This window comes from Macrobrachium rosenbergii, chromosome 31 (genome assembly GCF_040412425.1).
Source record: "Macrobrachium rosenbergii isolate ZJJX-2024 chromosome 31, ASM4041242v1, whole genome shotgun sequence".
NCBI classification, from domain to species: domain Eukaryota; kingdom Metazoa; phylum Arthropoda; class Malacostraca; order Decapoda; family Palaemonidae; genus Macrobrachium; species Macrobrachium rosenbergii.
In genome coordinates this window covers 7,468,790-7,486,658 of record NC_089771.1, presented here as the reverse complement: position 1 = coordinate 7,486,658, position 17,869 = coordinate 7,468,790, and the positions used below count along the sequence as shown (strand labels likewise).

Sequence of the window (17,869 nt, the reverse complement as noted above, 5' to 3'; positions counted from 1 at the left end):
TCCCTTGAATCAACAAAACTTTCTTCCAAAAAAAACTCACTTTAAATAACACTTCCTGGGTGAAAACAACCTCGGAATTGATAACACTTTCCAGGCGAAAAAGACTTTCAAGAACTATCACAATGGACAAAAATCACTTCCATTTAAACACATTTTCCTAGGAAAAACCTCCCTAATAAAAATTTTGAAGTAAAACTAACACTCTCCTCCGAAGATACATATATTTTTGGCAAAAACTCTCTCAAATAGACGACCTTTCCAGGCACAAAATGAGAAAAAAACTATTTTGAAATGACCCACTTTTGGGGCAAAACTTCCTGAGCATAAAATTCACGAAATATAAAGGCATTTTAAGCAATTGACTCCTGAAGCCTAGTAGGAGCTCTAAAACTAATAGGTATTCTAATCAAAAACTCTCCCAAACAAGAAAACTTATTTCTTGGCAGAGAAAACAGCAAACTAACAGACTTCTATGAAAAAACACACACAAAATAGCAGACTTCACAGCCAAAACAAACTCCCTAACAGACTTCCTTGCCCAACCCCAACCCCAAATCACGAACTACTACATTTTCTAGCCCCCCAAAATTCCAAACTCACAGACTTTCTACATCAAAAAATACAAACTAGCAAGACTTCTAAGAATGATCAGGTAATATAACTAACAGACTACCAGCAAAACTTACAAAGTAACAGACCTACTAGCAAAATTTTTAACAGACTCTTCAGGCAAAAGCCCACAAATACAAACATCTTGAAAGCTATAGTATTAAAGTTAACAGATTCTGTGAAGGCACAACCATTAAAGTTAACAGACTTCCTGAAGGCACAACCATTAAAGTTAACAGACTTCCTGAAGGCACAACCATTAAAGTTAACAGACTTCCTGAAGGCACAACCATTAAAGTTAACAGACTTCCTGAAGGCACAACCATTAAAGTTAACAGACTTCCTGAAGGCACAACCATTAAAGTTAACAGACTTCCTGAAGGTTAAACAGCCACAGACTGACAGGCTACATGAAAGTACAAGCAACACACAGACATTTTAAATAAAAATATGGCATAAACTACCAGAATTACTTTAGAGAGAATATCTCAAAATAATATACAATCTAAACCCAAAGGTATTACAAACCAAGGAACTTCCTGAATGCAAAAATATCAAAAGCAGACTTTCTGAAAGCACAGTAGCATGGAGAATCAAACTTCCTAAGACTAAGATTCAAAGATAAATTGACTTTCTAAAAGTGAAAGTACAGTATCACAAAGTGCCACAGCAAACTTCCCGAAACTTCAGACAGTGAAACGTGAAATTATCACAGACTAAAAGACTTTATAAAACCAAAACTATCATAAACCAAGAGACTCTTTAACCAAAATCTGCCAGGGGGCGGGGAATCTTCCTGAAACCTGATTGATCTTGAACCAGTATTTTTCCTGAATCCTGGATTCGTTTCAAACACCAGCAAACCTATCCTGTGCTTAAAATTGTGCATCACGTATTCAGATGATACTAATGATGATGAATCCTGATTCTATCATCGAGCACTAAAAAAGACATTCCCGGATTATCACAAGAAGGCCTGAAGACTGAACTCAAGTGTCACTAAAATTCCAGGTTATCACAAACACTATCTAAATGTTCAACACCAGCATCCCAAACTAATTCTGTGTGTATTTCATACTCCATTGTCATAAACCAGTTTTTTAAAAGTTCTACATGATGTACATTCCAAAATCACTATCCTAATCCTGTACACCAATATCTACTCTTACAAACTGAAAAAATAAAGTACAACTCTTAACATTAACCAAACTAATTTTCGGCATTACTTTAAAAACACCAAACTTCGATCTGTCTTACATTCAAAACCTTTACAATAATGGAATAACACTTTGAATCCCAAGGCATCACGAACAAGGACTTGAGTTAGCCACAAACCAACATCATAAAAAAGGACTTATTTATTCCTAAACTACATATCAGTAGGCTTCTTGAATTACCTTACCATATCTACGCTCGGAAAACCTATGCACAGTTCCACTGACATCCAGAAAGGTAAGTGCACATCATTATAAAGCCCAGGAAATTTCTAACCCACATCATAACCAGTGTCTTAAGTTACCCAACATCAGGTATATCAACTGTAAAATCAGTTGACATTCTAGTGATTTCTAAAAGGTACCATAATTCAGGAAGACCTGCCTAGACAAATTCTGGAGTAATAAAATCAAGTCTCTAATCACGTATTCTCTCAGCAACAAAGTGGCCTAGATAATACTATACCACCTTTACTTAGGCACCTAACATCAGGGATATGCATCTCCAGTTCTGAGAGCCAGTCTGTAAACCACACATCAAATGCCACAGAGCCAACACAAAGCTCTGTAAACCTCAAATCAGGACATGCATCTCCAGTTCTGAGAGCCAGCACAAAGCTCTGTAAACCCACATCAGGGATATACATCTCCAGTTCTGAGAGCCAGCACAAAGCTCTGTAAACCTCATCAGAGTATGCATCTCCAGTTCTGAGAGCCAAACAAAGCTCTGTAAACCTCACATCAGGGACATGCATCTCCAGTTCTGAGAGCCAGCACAAAGCTCTGAAACCTCACATCAGGGACAGCCAGTTCTGAGAGCCAAACAAAGCTCTGTAAACCTCACATCAGGGATATGCATCTCCAGTTCTGAGAGCCAGCACAAAGCTCTGTAAACCTCACATCAGGGATATGCTCTCCAGTTCTGAGAGCCAGCAAAAGCTCTGTAAACCTCACATCAGGGATATGCATCTCCAGTTCTGAGAGCCAGCACAAACCTCACATCAGGGATATGCATCTCCAGTTCTGAACCCAGCACAAACCTCTGTAAACACATCACATCTCCAGGAGAGCCATGCACCTCATCAGTTCCAGTTCTGAGAGCCAGCATAAAGCTCTGTAAACCTCACATCAGGGAAATGCATCTCCAGTTCTGAGAGCTAGCATAAAGCTCTGTAAACCTCACATCAGGGACAAACATCTCCAGTTCTGAGAGCCAACACAAAGCTCTGTAAACCTCACATCACATCAGGGACATGCATTTCCAATTCTGAGAGCCAACACAAAGCTCTGTAAACCTTCATCAGGGATATGCATCTCTCAGTTCTGAGAGCCAGCACAAAGCTCTGTAAACCTCACATCAGGGATATGCATCTCCAGTTCTGAGAGCCAAACCTTACATCAGGATATGCAGTTCAAAGCTCTCTCCAGTTCTGAAACTCTCCTCACATCAGGGATATGCATCTCCAGTTCTGAGAGCCAGCACAAAGCTCTGTAAACCTCACATCAGGGATATGCATCTCTGAGAGCCAGTTCTGAGGGAGCCAGTTCACAAAGCTCTGTAAACCTCACATCAAGGATCATCTCCAGGAGCATGCATCTCCAGTTCTGAGTTCTGAGAGCAGCAAAAAGCTCTGTATGCATCTCAGTTCTGAAACTCTGTAAACACATCAGGGATATGCATCTCCAGTTCTGAGAGCCAGCATAAAGCTCTGTAAACCAGTTCATCTCCAGTTCTGAGAGCCAGCACAAAGCTCTGTAAACCTCACATCAGGGATATGCATCTCCAGTTCTGAGAGCCAGCAAAAAGCTCTGTAAACCTCACATCAGGGATATGCATCTCCAGTTCTGAGAGCCAGCAAAAAGCTCTGTAAACCTCACATCAGGGATATGCATCTCCAGTTCTGAGAGCCAGCACAAAGCTCTGTAAACCTCACATCAGGGATATGCATCTCCAGTTCTGAGAGCCAGCACAAAGCTCTGTAAACCTCACATCAGGGATCATCTCCAGTTCTGAGAGCCAGCACAAAGCTCTGTAAACCTCACATCAGGATATGCATCTCCAGTTCTGATAGCACAAAGCTCTGTATCTCAGGATATGCATCTCCAGTTCTGAGAGCCAGCACAAAGCTCTGTAAACCTCACATCAGGACCAGTTCTGAGAGCCAGCACAAAGCTCTGTAAACCTCACATCAGGGATATGCATCTCCAGTTCTGAGAGCCAGCACAAAGCTCTGTAAACCTCACATCAGGGATATGCATCTCCAGTTCTGAGAGCCAGCACAAAGCTCTGTAAACCTCACATCAGGGATATGCATCTCCAGTTCTGAGATACAAAGCTCTGTAAACCTCTATGCATCTCCAGTTCTGAGAGCCAGCACAAAGCTCTGTAAACCTCACATCAGGGATGCATCTCATTCTGCATCTCAGTTCTGAGAGCACAAAGCAAAAAGCCTGTAAACCTCACAAAGCTCTTCTGAGAGCCAGCACAAAGCTCTGTAAACCTCACATCAGGGATATGCATCTCCAGTTCTGAGAGCCAGCACAAAGCTCTGTAAACCTCACATCAGGGATATGCATCTCCAGTTCTGAGAGCCAGCACAAAGCTCTCACATCAAACCTCACATTCTGAGAGCCAGCAGGTAAACCTCACATCAGAATATGCATCTCCAGTTCTGAGAGCATCTCCAGTTCTGATCAGATATGCATCTCCAGTTCTGAGACAAAAAGCTCTGTAAACCTCACATCAGGGATATGCATCTTCAGTTCTCTCCCAGTTCTGAGAGCCAGCACAAAGCTCTGTAAACCTCACATCAGAGATATGCATCTCCAGTTCTGAGAGCCAGCACAAAAACCTCACTCTGTAAACCTCACATCAGGGATATGCATCTCCAGTTCTGAGAGCCACAAAAGCTCTACAAAAGATATGCATCTCCAGTTCTGAGAGCCAAACTCTGTAAACCTCACATCAGGGATATGCATCTCCAGTTCTGAGAGCCAGCACAAAGCTCTGTAAACCTCACATCAGGGATATGCATCTCCAGTTCTGAGAGCCAGCACGAAGTCCTGTAAACCTCACAAAAAGCATCTCCAGTTCTGAGAGCCAACAAAACCTGTAAACACATCAGGGATATGGGTCTCCAGTTCTGAAAGCCACCACAAAACTCTATAAACCTCACATCAGGGACATGCATCTAAAGTTCTGAAAGCCACCACAAAGCTCTGTAAACCTCACATCAGGGATATGCATCTCTAGTTCTGAAAGCAAACACAAAACTCAGTAAACCTATACAACACTTTCTCTGTCTAAACACCTTATGAGGAAAACTCTCAGGACCTGAAGCCACTTAACCATCATAAACTGACGTAAACATTTCAAAAATTTGCATTAAAGTGTGCTGCAGTTTCTGTAAGGAAATGACAACTAGCTTCTCTAAGGCGTCTGATTCGTCTAAATCTTAACCAAACTTTTCATGGGATTACTTTCTATAAAAATTAAAAATGAGAAACAGTTTCCTCTTCTAGAAAAAGGACAAGAAAACATTTGTTCTAAACGTGTCTATGACATTTCACAGCCTCAAAATCTCAGCAAGCCTTTTGGTAAGGTATTTAGTGATATAACCTTTCCAATCTATCAAAAGCCACATTATTACACATTAACCGCGTTAAAACCCTGGTTAAATAGTCTGGTTTTTGTCCAGTTTAGGCCAAAGACTTAGATAAACATTCCTGCAAGATTAACACACACACACCCAGTTTTGTCTAACTAACTGACGATGTTATGAACTTTGAAAGGTTTCTCACACATACTTCTAAAACCGGCCACTGTGGTATTTAGCCGTTCTTTATGTCAATGACACGAATGTAATGTCAAGCTTAAGACGTGAAGGTATTTAAGCCCCAAGCTGGTACCCCCTTTTGAAACGACGGCATGTGTCCGAAATGTAATTAAAAGTTTTACTGTAAACGTGACCAAAAGGGATAACTTTTAACTTTCTAAGTGTTCTGATAAACTTAGGTTAGAAGTGTTGACGTCTGGTAGGATATAAATGATATTCAATACTTGGAAATAAACTCGTGAAACCTTTCCATGTAAACTACTATTAAGAAAACTAGCATGTGACACAATTAATCGAATCTTTTGTCAGCAACTATGACAAATTCTTCCCAAGAAAATAAATTCTCTCATTCAGGTAAATGATGTTCTGCAAGTTAGAATTTTCCACAGTACATCACCAAATTGACATAAATTAGGCCAGGCAATGGTATATTTGAAATAAAAGAATCTAATAATTAAATCATAACCAAAATGTGACAATTCAGTATAAAAATTTCCTCAGAATGGAACTTTTCTTAGATAATAATCTAAGATTTTGAAGTCATGCATATAAAGCACTTTTGCAATTTTAGCCAATTATCCATAAAAACTGAGTCAGTTTCATATATAAGTACTTTTGAAAACAGATCAAATATCCCTATCCACAAATGTTTACAGGTAAATTTATACACACAGCACCAAGGGAAGACTTCTGTCATCTGCAAAGCCAACCATACAATGATTAATACGTTCGAAAATATATATACATCTTAACCACAAGTCTGTTACTTAATGTTCCTCGTTTTCTACGATATTTAATACAAGACTCAGATTATGTAACAAGACGTGGGAGAAAATCCTTCTTGTAATCTCAAAAAAAAAAGCAGAAAACATAACGTCAAAATGTCTGAATGTCGTAGATTTTCTTACAAGTTATCCAGAGAAAAATGAAAGAGCGATTTTTTTGGCCATTACACATCGTTTGGTACAAAAGTCTACAGGCTCAGCACACCATATCAAGACTCTACATGCCAAGCAAGCATTTGCTTATGCACAAATACAGTCATAAGAACATTCGTAAGACAAGAATTGTCTCATTAGCAACCTTATTACACCCATCTTGGACTTTCTGTACAATAACATAATTCTTCGACATTTGAAAGGGTCTAACAGTTCTCCCCAGAGACAGAAAACTGAAAGATATTTGGGAAAGCACAGGAGAAGTATTTATAAGGCTTTTTCCCATCTTGGCCAATCAGCTGTCAGCTTAGAAAACTTAAGCCCTTCGGGTCGACTTCAAAGCTGGTAACCGACTGGCTGTATACCTCCTGCTGGGGGCATTCCCCCCTCCGGGGCACTGCAATGCTGACCCCAAGGAGTCCTTTATTTTCATTTCCAGTTTTATACTTTCACAGGATATAAATTTACATACATATATAAAAATATATAAATGAGGACTTCTGTATTCCAACTTACATTCCTTCCTTCATTATGGACAGCAATTTCTTAGTTTTCCTTAAACTGTTCAGGTTTACAGTTTTTTTTTTTACAGGCACTGCTCCAGTTCTCACTTCGTGTACAGTACTAAAAAAACCTCCTTTCTCAAATATTAACTCAAGGAGAAAAACTTAACCACATTACAAAGCATGACCTACTCCAAATTTACGACAAAAAACTCTGGAATCAACTTCAGAATATAGTGACAAAAGAAAGTATCTCTATATCCAGAGATTTACATGAGTTTCATACTCTACCAATCTATGATCCAAATGTCTATTATCATGTACAAATGAATACCTATAAGTGTGTGTTTAGAGTAGGAATTTAAGAGTGAAAATGGTTGGTTAAGAGTGAGGTATCTAATCCCTGTGTCTGGAAGCAACGGCAGAAACTCCTTGGTGCGTAGTTTAAGTGTGTTTCTAGTAAGAATGTAAGTGTGAAAATAGTAAGAGTGAGGTACTCTACTTGATCCCTTTGTCTGGAAGCTAGGGCAAAAACACCTCGGTGTTGTGTGTGTGTGAGTATGAGTATATAAGTGTGTGTGTGTGTGTATCAGTGTTCAGTAAAGCAAGGCAAATGTCCATACAATCCTCCAGTAGAGAATGATGCTTTAAAACTTGTAAGGCGTACAAGGCAGCTTAGGTAAACTATGCAATGATTCTTCAGATAACTCTGGCATGACAGAAAATGTGTAGAGTAGCTTCAGTAAAAACAAAGAGAGAGAGAGAGAGAGAGAGAGAGAGAGAGAGAGAGAGAGAGAGAGAGAGAGAGAGAGAGAGAGAGAGAGAGAGAGAGAGAGAGATCCTGAAGCAAAAGCATGTGGACTTCATTATAACAAGAAAAGTGCAGAGTTCTTGCTCCCAAGTGTTCAGGTGATCAGAACTGCTTCTACTGTGCAAAACAGAGTGCAACTCTGGAGCCTGCAAGTTGTTTTGTAAATATGGAAAGACTTTCTACTTAACAGAGTTAACAGGGGACTGAAGAAATGCCTTTGAATGCGTAGTGAAGGAATTTAAGTTCATGTGAAGAGAAGTTTAGTCAAAATGGAAAGTTGAGAGGAAGAAGTAAGAATATCTTAGTTATTATTTACATGATTTTAAACATTTATCCTGTTTCTGTAGCTAATAACTTTGCAAAAAATATTGGCACTTCATAGTTCTGCAAACGTTGGCCACTGGGGAAAACTGTATAGCTTTGAGTCTCCAAATTCAAAGTTTACCTAACCTAGACAGCAATGTCCACATGGTGTACCATAGCTGAGCAGACATGGTACACTGATATAATTTTCTTGGCTTTTTGTTGTGCTGGAAATAACAAAGGCAATAATTACCTTTAAGGCTAAGATTTGATGAGAACTGATAAAAAAGCTGAAATACAGAAGTCCTTGTACATACAATTAAATCAATACAATTTGGTATTACAATAATTTTCCCATTATTCCAATTTTAAATCAATGCAATTTGGTATTGCAGTAATTTTTCCATATTTCATTATTGAAATTAAGTTGAATCTGTAGCAATAACAGTTAACTGATAAAATGACTTGAATTCAATGGGAACTGCAGAAACATATAAACACACACACACAAAAGAAAATATTATACAGTACCTTAACCTAAACAATCTCCATATGTCAAGACACTGTAGCACATGTTATTCTAAAATCTACAAAACTTATCATTCAGAAAAAATAAACGCGAATTTCCCAAACAATTTATGTTGAAGTTAAAAGCAATAGAGATATACCTTGTTGTCATGGAACTTACATTGTCCACAATGCTTTAGTTCCTAAGCTGAGACAGAACTCTTCTGGCAAGATTTCACTTTTGACAACTATTCGAAATTTCCTTAGTGCCTGAAATGACCTGTACGTTTACATGGCTTCTTTGTGGGTCAGTCTTAAGGAATGTCTACATGGAACCATAAGCCCAAACTAATAATATCAGTTAACCAAACAACTACTATCCTAATTCCTGAAAAGTTAAGTCTTAAACCAGACCACTGAGCTGATTAACTCTCCTATGTGGAACCATAATTTTACCTAAGAAATAATACCTAAGCAAACCAACCACATTTTACAAAATAATGTCTGTCACCAGAAATAATTCCTGAGGTCGGAAGTCCATTAAGTGCTAAGGAACTCTAATTTCCCTTTCATAGAAGCCCATTAAGAAATGTCTAGGTCTTGTAAATATTCAATGCCCTAATGAAAATATTATTGTCTAGTTCCTAAGATGATTTTAATCTTTTTCAAAAAGTCTATCTATTATTGTAACAGTAAGACAAATAAACCCTTCTTATAACTGAGAATGCTTAATAATTCTCATGCCAAAAGTATTCCTCTCCAAAATCCCTTGATGGAGCACTTTTGCCCATTCATATACTTAAAATACCATCGTTAACAATACCTAACTTCATTTAAATAACTCTCCGAATTTGAGTTTTGTGATTCATTTACTTAAAACATAATTTAAAAAAATATTATCAAGTAAGGCATTCAATATGACTGAGTCATTTACCTAATATAAAAGTGCAACAGTCCCTTTAAAGTACCACTAAGAATTTTAGTTTACTTATCAAATCATTCATCTACAATACATTAAACAACAATACCGAACTGCTCTGAAAATACAATAACACTTCCAATTTGGAACCTTCACGTGCAACCAGTGTCTTGAAATATACAGATATACCACGATAATGATGCTCCTGAAAAGATACTCTTCAGTAGTTACAGTATTAACTTCTAATTGATGCATGTTTAATGTTAAGCAAGATGCATCATTGTCATGGCAAGATTTGTCCAAGATTTAGAGAGATTCGTTGAATCGCTTGACAAGAATGACAAGTTCTTTATGCCATAAAGTTTGAGATAAAACTAATATACACTAAATTCTGAAATACCTCCTGTCTTAATAGTGCAAGCGTTTCAATGCTTTAGGCTGAGATATCTCTCCTGTATTAAACAAAGCCTTTCAAAACCTAAGCTTTAAAGTACAAAAGCACCAGCGCTTGCTTACAACTAACTATTGCAATAATGCAAGACTCTTGATTGCAAAATTAATTAAAAATAAATATCTTGATATAAATCAACAAAGAAACAAGCTATGGATGGATTATATATATATATATATATATATATATATATATATATATATATATATATATATATATATATATATATATATATATATATATATATATATATATATATATATATATATATATATATATATATATATATATATATATATATATATATATATATATATATATATATATATATTTATATATATATATATATATATATATATATATATATATATATATATAAGCTGAACAAACTCCCTACTATGAAGGAAGCTAGTTCAAGAATATCTATAAAGATTCATTAAAGATAAATTACAAAAATCATTTGTACTTTTGCCAAAAATGTTACCTATCCTATAAAGGTGAATTAATACCTCACAGGTTCTGCGCCACACGACTATTCCTAACTATATCTGCTGTCATGAGGAAGTTCCATCGAATCAGTGAAAACTATTCCCTCCAGATGATGAACTTTTTTGCTACGGATCATATATGAATGAACTTCAGGAGAAAGACTGATAAAAAGCATAACCTACTACTAACCTCATGCGAAGTTCGTATCCGGGCAAAGCAAAACTGGAAGTCGATGAAAAAGTTATCCTTAAAAATACGGGCTTTTTCTATATGAAATAGTATAAATACAGCCATGATTAGTAGTTGATATTACGCTAAGATGGAATTCACGTTTATCTGATATTAAACAAATGAATATTGCACTTAACTTACATAACTGTATAATCTACTTGGTAGATGAAGTTAAAACTGCTAGAAATTTTTAGTGAAGATTTTGTCCTGTATCAAACATAGGCTATGAAACAATGTTTTTTTACCTAATACTAAACTCATGAACCTTATGCAAAATAAAAATGTACCCTGAAAAATGCCAGGTAGCTAATATCGAATAAGAAAATTAAATTTAACTGTATACAGTATCCGGACACCCCAAACTACTCGTGGCTGACGAGAAACTAATACTATATTCAAGTCAAAACAAAACTATGTATTCTGAAACGTACAGAACAACTGATAGTTAATATCAAAAAAAGAAGGAATTCATATTAAAAACCTGTTCATCCTAAAATAGATTAAGCTGATAGTCATTTTAAACTGGTAAGAAACTGAAATAAAACTATCTTGCAATACGCTGAAGTATTTAACTTATGAATCTTACGTAGAAAGGACTAATGTATTTGTTGTATAGTGAGGTACCGCATAGTTTTATTGTTAAACTTATAAGAAAATTAAGTAACAATACATATATGCCAAGACACTGATCTGCCTAATAGCTGATAGATAAATTCAAACGGAAAATAAACTGGCATGTAATGAATTGACTGACAGCAGATATTAAAGTGACTAGAAGCTTAGCAAGCCAACTACAAATCCTGAAACATACTGAGCTATACGTTACCTGATAATGAACATACAAAAATTCTAGGTAAATGCTCATTAGTTAAGATTTAGATGATATGAATTTTATGTAGAATAAACTCAGAGGAAATTAACGTGGAAATATATATTGAAATATTAAGCCAATAGCAAGTTTCGGTAATAAAATATATCTCCTGGACAGCAGTGAACTACTTCATATGATAAAGACTTATATAGTTGCTACTTAAAAATTACAAGAAGCAAAGATGATCTCTACTCGACGTTGGGTCAGTGGGCACTGTCATGACCCTGGTTAACTAACACATGCTGTTAATAGGCACTGTTATGACCCTGATTAACTAACACTTGCTGGCTAATAGGCACTGTTATGACCCTGATTAACTAAACACATGCTGGTCAATAGGCACTGTTATGACCCTGATAAACTAACACTAGCTGGTCAATAGGCACTGTTATGACCCTGATAAACTAACACTAATAGGCACTGTTATGACCCTGATTAACTAAGCACATGCTGGTCAATAGGCACTGTTATGACCCTGATTAAACTAACACACATGCTGGCCAATAGGCACTGTTATGACCCTGATTAACTAACATGCTGGCCAACAGGCACTGTTATAACAGTGGTTAACTAACACATGCTGATCAATAGGCACTGTTATGACCCTGAGAAACTAACACACACTGACCAATAGGCACTGTTATGACCCTGATTAACTAACATGCTGGCCAACAGGCACTGTTATGACCCTGGTTAACTAACACATGCTGGTCAATAGGCACTGTTATGACCCTGAGAAACTAACACTACTGACAATAGGCACTGTTATGACCCTGATTAACTAACACTGCTGGCCAATAGGCACTGTTATGACCCTGATTAACTAACACATGCTGGTCAATAGGCACTGTTATGACCCTGATAAACTAACACTGCTGGTCACACTGTTATGACCAGTGGGCACTGTTATGACCCTGATTAACTAACACATGCTGGCCAATAGGCACTGTTATGACCATGGTTCTGTTATGACCATGGTTAACTAACACATGCTGATCAATAGGCACTGTTATGACCCTGAGAAACTAACACACACTGACCAATGGGCACTGTTATGACCCTGATTAACTAACATGCTGGCCAACAGGCACTGTTATAACCCTGATAAACTAACACATGCTAGTCAGTAGGCACTGTAATGACCCTGATAAACTAACACATGCTAGTCAGTAGGCACTGTAATGACTCTGATAAACTAACACTTGCTGGTCAACAGGCACTGTTATACCCTGGTTAACTAACGCATGCTGATCAATGGGCACTGTAATGACCCTGATTAACTAACACTTGCTGGTCAACAGGCTCTGTTATGACCCTGATAAACTAACACATGCTAGTCAGTAGGCACTGTTATGACCCTGATAAAACAACACTAGCTAGTGACTATAAACTTTACAGTACTATCTTAGTTTTAGTAGTCAATATCTTTGATATTATAATCTCTTTATGTGAAAGTAAGTTGTCTAATACTTATGTCAAAAGAGTAATTTTTTATCTCCTGGACGATCCTGGCTTAAGACAGCATCAGAATGAAGAGTTTTTTTTACTTAGCACTTGCAGCCCGTCACACCTGACTTGTACAGGTTACTCATTTGCATTATTTCTTGAAATAATTGTCTTTCACCTGACTTATTTTCTTCATAATCTGTGTTCTTGTTCCTTTTTCAGCAGCAGTAATTTTGGCTGCTGTCTTCTCCCAAAATTTTTAAAAGTTTGTAGTATTCCTGATTTGTAGAAATTCCCATGAGTTGTATATAATCTTCTGCCTGCCTTATACACCATTGAAATACTTCAATTCGTTTAGCTTGCTTTCACTTCACCCAGAAAACCCTGCAGCAATGAGCCTGCAAAGGAAACAAATCTCTGTAGAAAGCAAAAATTACTTGAATACGAAGTGACAAAGCTTAAACCTTTCCCTAATGAGTTGCAATAATGGTTTTTCGTACATCCTGGCTTTATGCAGTTTAGTGTGGAATGTGACAAGTTCAAATGGTCAAAAAATCTCAGTAGTACAAACAATATTGTTAAATTGACACAGTTAATGGCAGATGACTTATGAACATTGATTACACGCAGAAAAGGCAGCCTGGAATGTCATTTGTAAGAGCTCACCTCATTGCTAGGAAGTCAAGGAAACTAACCCCTTTTACAGCACAGAATACTGTGCAAATGACTTTTTTAATGCAGTGTTGTTTAACACTTCAGATTTTGCTACACTTATAAAAAGGTTTAATCAGTCGTGGTTCTTAATACAATTACTGTATTGTTGTATTACACAAAATGTTGTTACTTCGAATGTCAGTTGGTTGAAAAAAGGCTTTGAAACAAATTAGATTCCTAAGAATTGTACATATCAGTAACACAGACCTCTGGATGTTCCCAACAAAACTAGTTATTGCATTCATTTTTCCCAAATTATTCATTAGACCCATAAATCAAATATTCAGCTTTATAACGTATTTTGTATTAAGGAAATCTTTTGGGAAAATCAACATTTGGCTGAAATAATGAAAAGTAGCACAAATTATTCCCAGGTATCCATGAAAGCTTGGAGGACGTATGCAACAGTTGTGTGTGAATTATCTTGCACAATCTCTAGGGTTTATCATGGAGACATTGTCTTCCATTTTGCTGAAAACTAGACGAGTGAACAAAAAATTAATTACATTCGTTTGTGTACCGATATCATCTGATAAACTGATTGGGTAAAAAGTAAATATTGAGTGGACAATCCCTTACCATTCAGAAGTAATTGGCCACAATATGATATTGGCGTAGAAACGTCTAAACTTCAAGCTCTGTTCTGTTGTAGTTTATAAGTGATCAATCCCACAAGATGCCCAGAGACCTGAAATGCAATGAGATTCATTAAAAGTCCAGTCTTTGTTGAATTTAACCATAACAAAGGTATTAGTAAAGTACAGTATTTTGAGGCTTAAAAAATCGAAAAATATCCCAGCAAGTCTGTGCAATGAATTGATAAACTTGTACCCAAGTGCTATGGATAGCTCCAGTTCTTCCTCCTCTTCACTGTCACACTATAAAGTTCCATTTCCTCCCTTTCATTCCTAAATCAAACTGGAAACTTCCAGTCCCTGTCTTCCATTCCTAAACCACACTGGACATCTCCAGTTCCTTCATCCTTCACGTGCCACTCAGGAAAGTTCCAGTTCTTTCCTACCGTTCCTAAAACATTCTAGAAAATTCAAGTTTCTTCCTCCCATTCTTCAACAACTCAGGAATACTCTAGGTCCTTCCTTCCCCACCTATTTAGTTAAAATTGTCTTTACCCTCTTTAGAACTCAGCTCTGTTTTATATCTGAGGCAAATAGTTCAATATCTATCTATGCTTGTTGCCTGTGGTGGAAGGATCAGGTTTGCTGGGTGTACAGTACAGTACAGGACGCGTGCTGAGCAAAGATTGCATTTAATTGAGTTAAAGTAAGATGAAAGAAAGAGAAGGTATAATAAAAGGAAAGAAAAGGGGGTGCAGCTAGGGGCCGAGGGAGTGCTGCAAAGAACCTTCAGTGATGCCTACAGTGCACCACGTGAGGTGCACTGACGGTGCTACCCCTCTGCGGGGTGAATGGACTGTGGTCTATAAGAACATCCAAAACCTTCATTAACTTCAGCGTTTTTATTGCAAAATTGACACGAATATTTTACTATATATAACTATAAATACATTCATATCCACCCTTGAGTTGTCGACAGATTAATGAGCTTATTTCTAAAGATTATTTAACCAGATACAAAAATAAACTCACCGATTGCAATGGTTGAATCCTGCCACGTCGTGAGGGTTGAGGAGCATTCTACGCAGACACGAGTTCCTGGTCCCTGGTTCCTGGTTCTTGGTTCCTCGTTCTTGGTTCCTCGTTCTTGGTTCCTGGTTCGTGATTCTCGGTTCCTGGTCCCTTGTCCATGGTTTCCGTTTCCTGGGTCCTGGTTCTTGGTCCTTGGGTCCTGGTCCTGGTCCCTCTTCCCTGATTCCTGGTTCTTGGTTCCTTGTTCTTGGTCCACGGTTCCTGGTCTCTCATTCCTGGTTCCTTGTTCTTGGTCCACGGTTCCTGGTCTCTCGTTCCTGGTTCCTTGTTCTTGGTCCACGGTTCCTGGTCTCTCGTTCCTGGTTCCTTGTTCTTGGTCCACGGTTCCTGGTCCCTGGTTTCCGTTTACTGGGACCTGGTTCTTGGTCCTTGGTTCTGATTCCTGGTTCTTGATCCCTGGTTCCTGGCTCCTAGTTCTTGGTTCCTAGTTCTTGGTCCACGGTTCCTGGTCCCTGGCCTCTGGTTCCTGGTCCCTGGTCTCTGGTACGTTGTTCCTGGTCCATGGTTTCTGATTCCTGGTACCTGATTCTTGGTTCATGGTTCCCAGTCCCTGGTTTCTGGTTCTTGGTCCTTGCTTCCTGGTACCTGGTTCTAGGTCCTTGCTCCATGGTTTCTGGTTCCTGGTTCTGGCCCTGGTTCCTAGTTCCTGGTTCTGGCCCTGGTTCCTAGTTCCTGGTCCTTGATTCCTGGTTTCTGCTCCACTGTTCCCAGTTCCTGTTTCCTGGTCCCTGGTTCCTTGTACCTGGTTCCTGGTTCCTTGTACCTGGTTCCTGGTTCCTTGTACCTGGTTCCTGGTTCCTTGTACCTGGTTCCTGGTTCCTTGTACCTGGTCCCTGGTTCCTTGTACCTGGTTCCTGGTTCCTACAGTCGTTTCGATACATCCATAAAGTCGCTTTGATAACAAGCCAGGCAGTTTCAGTTAAGCAAACACTCAAATTTGATTGATTAAAAGAAAAAAACATTAAATTTAATTTAATTCATAAAAATTGGAAAAAATCTAAGTGATTCAAATATCTCGCATCTTGATTCTTTTGCTATTTATGACTCTCTATTAATTTCGCGATTCTAATTTTAAAAATTATCAGTATTTTTTTTTTTAGTAAATCTAAATTTGTAGGGAAATAAGGATTTATTTCGCGATTCTAATTTATTACGAAAAAATAAAAAATGTTTAATATTAAAAATTTCAACAATAAGCTCGCCATATTGGACCAAATGACGCTTTCACTTTTGGACCAAATGACGCTTTCACTTTACTGAGAGATTTATCTTAGTTCTCTGCTAGAGGATTGAGCTGACAGGCTTACAGGAGAGAGAGAGAGAGAGAGAGAGAGAGAGAGAGAGAGAGAGAGAGAGAGAGAGAGAGAGAGAGAGTACCTTATGACTCGACCGATTTATGTCGGTACCTTGACTTGTATCAAATCGAATTAATGGATATATTGAAACGACTTGAAGTGAACCGGTCTTAGGCCTATGCTTTTTAGGCTTTCTGTAAATGGAAAAATAATAATCTACATTAATTCATTACATATAATTAACAATCTATCAGAACAGAATAGAATTTACAATTTAGGCCGAAGGTCAAGCGCTGGGGCCTATGAGGTCATTCAGCGCTGAAAAGAAAATTGAGAGCAAAAAGGTTTGAAAGGTGTAACAAGAGGTAAACCTCAGAGCAGCTGCACTATCAAACAATTGTTAGGAGAGGGTGGAAAGAAAGATGGAGGAAAGAATATGAAAGGAAGTACAGTAAAAGGAATAAAAGGGGACACTGCAAAGAACCTTAAGTAATGTCTACAGGGCACCGCACAAGGTGAACTGACGACACTACCCCCATTCGGGGTATTATTGGCAATCACCCCATCACTGGTTTCAAATTTCTCTCTTCATGACATAGCAGGAAAAATGTCTATCATTCAGTAATGTCTACTGCAACTGACACTAATTATTATTATCATTACCAATTTCTGATATTAAATACCACCCTGAATTTATCTTATAGTTCAGAATCTGCACACGATTGACATACTCTAACAGAATGGCAGGCAGTGTGTCATTTCCTTCATAAAATACAGCTGACATTTTGGTGCTACTGTAATGGACGGTCCACCTGCGTGTTTCTACAATGTCTCGCCGTGTTTAATACTAGCCCCACTGGGATCAAAAGTCCCTAAGCCCATTTGATCACATTTGATCCCCAAGGGGCTAGCACTAAAACACATTTGCCTCAAGATTTTGCAGCATTTGTTTCAACTACTTAATGTATTGGAATTAATGATCATTAATGATAAATAACTGACTCGACCAATCATTAACATTCTCATAAGGTATTTCCGTAAATCCCCCAGACTAAGTCTGGCCGA

At 37.8% G+C, this 17,869-nt stretch overlaps 1 long non-coding RNA gene across 1 annotated transcript; it reads right to left on the bottom strand.

Annotated features, from left to right (window-relative positions):
- Positions 1–12,578: 12,578 nt before the first annotated feature.
- LOC136855343 (uncharacterized) lies at positions 12,579–16,993 on the bottom strand. Its single transcript, XR_010857986.1, has 3 exons — positions 15,450–16,993; positions 14,422–14,530; positions 12,579–13,526 (listed from the first exon to the last, which is right to left on the bottom strand). It is a non-coding gene; the product is annotated as an uncharacterized lncRNA (long non-coding RNA).
- Between the last annotated feature and the right edge of the window lie 876 nt (positions 16,994–17,869).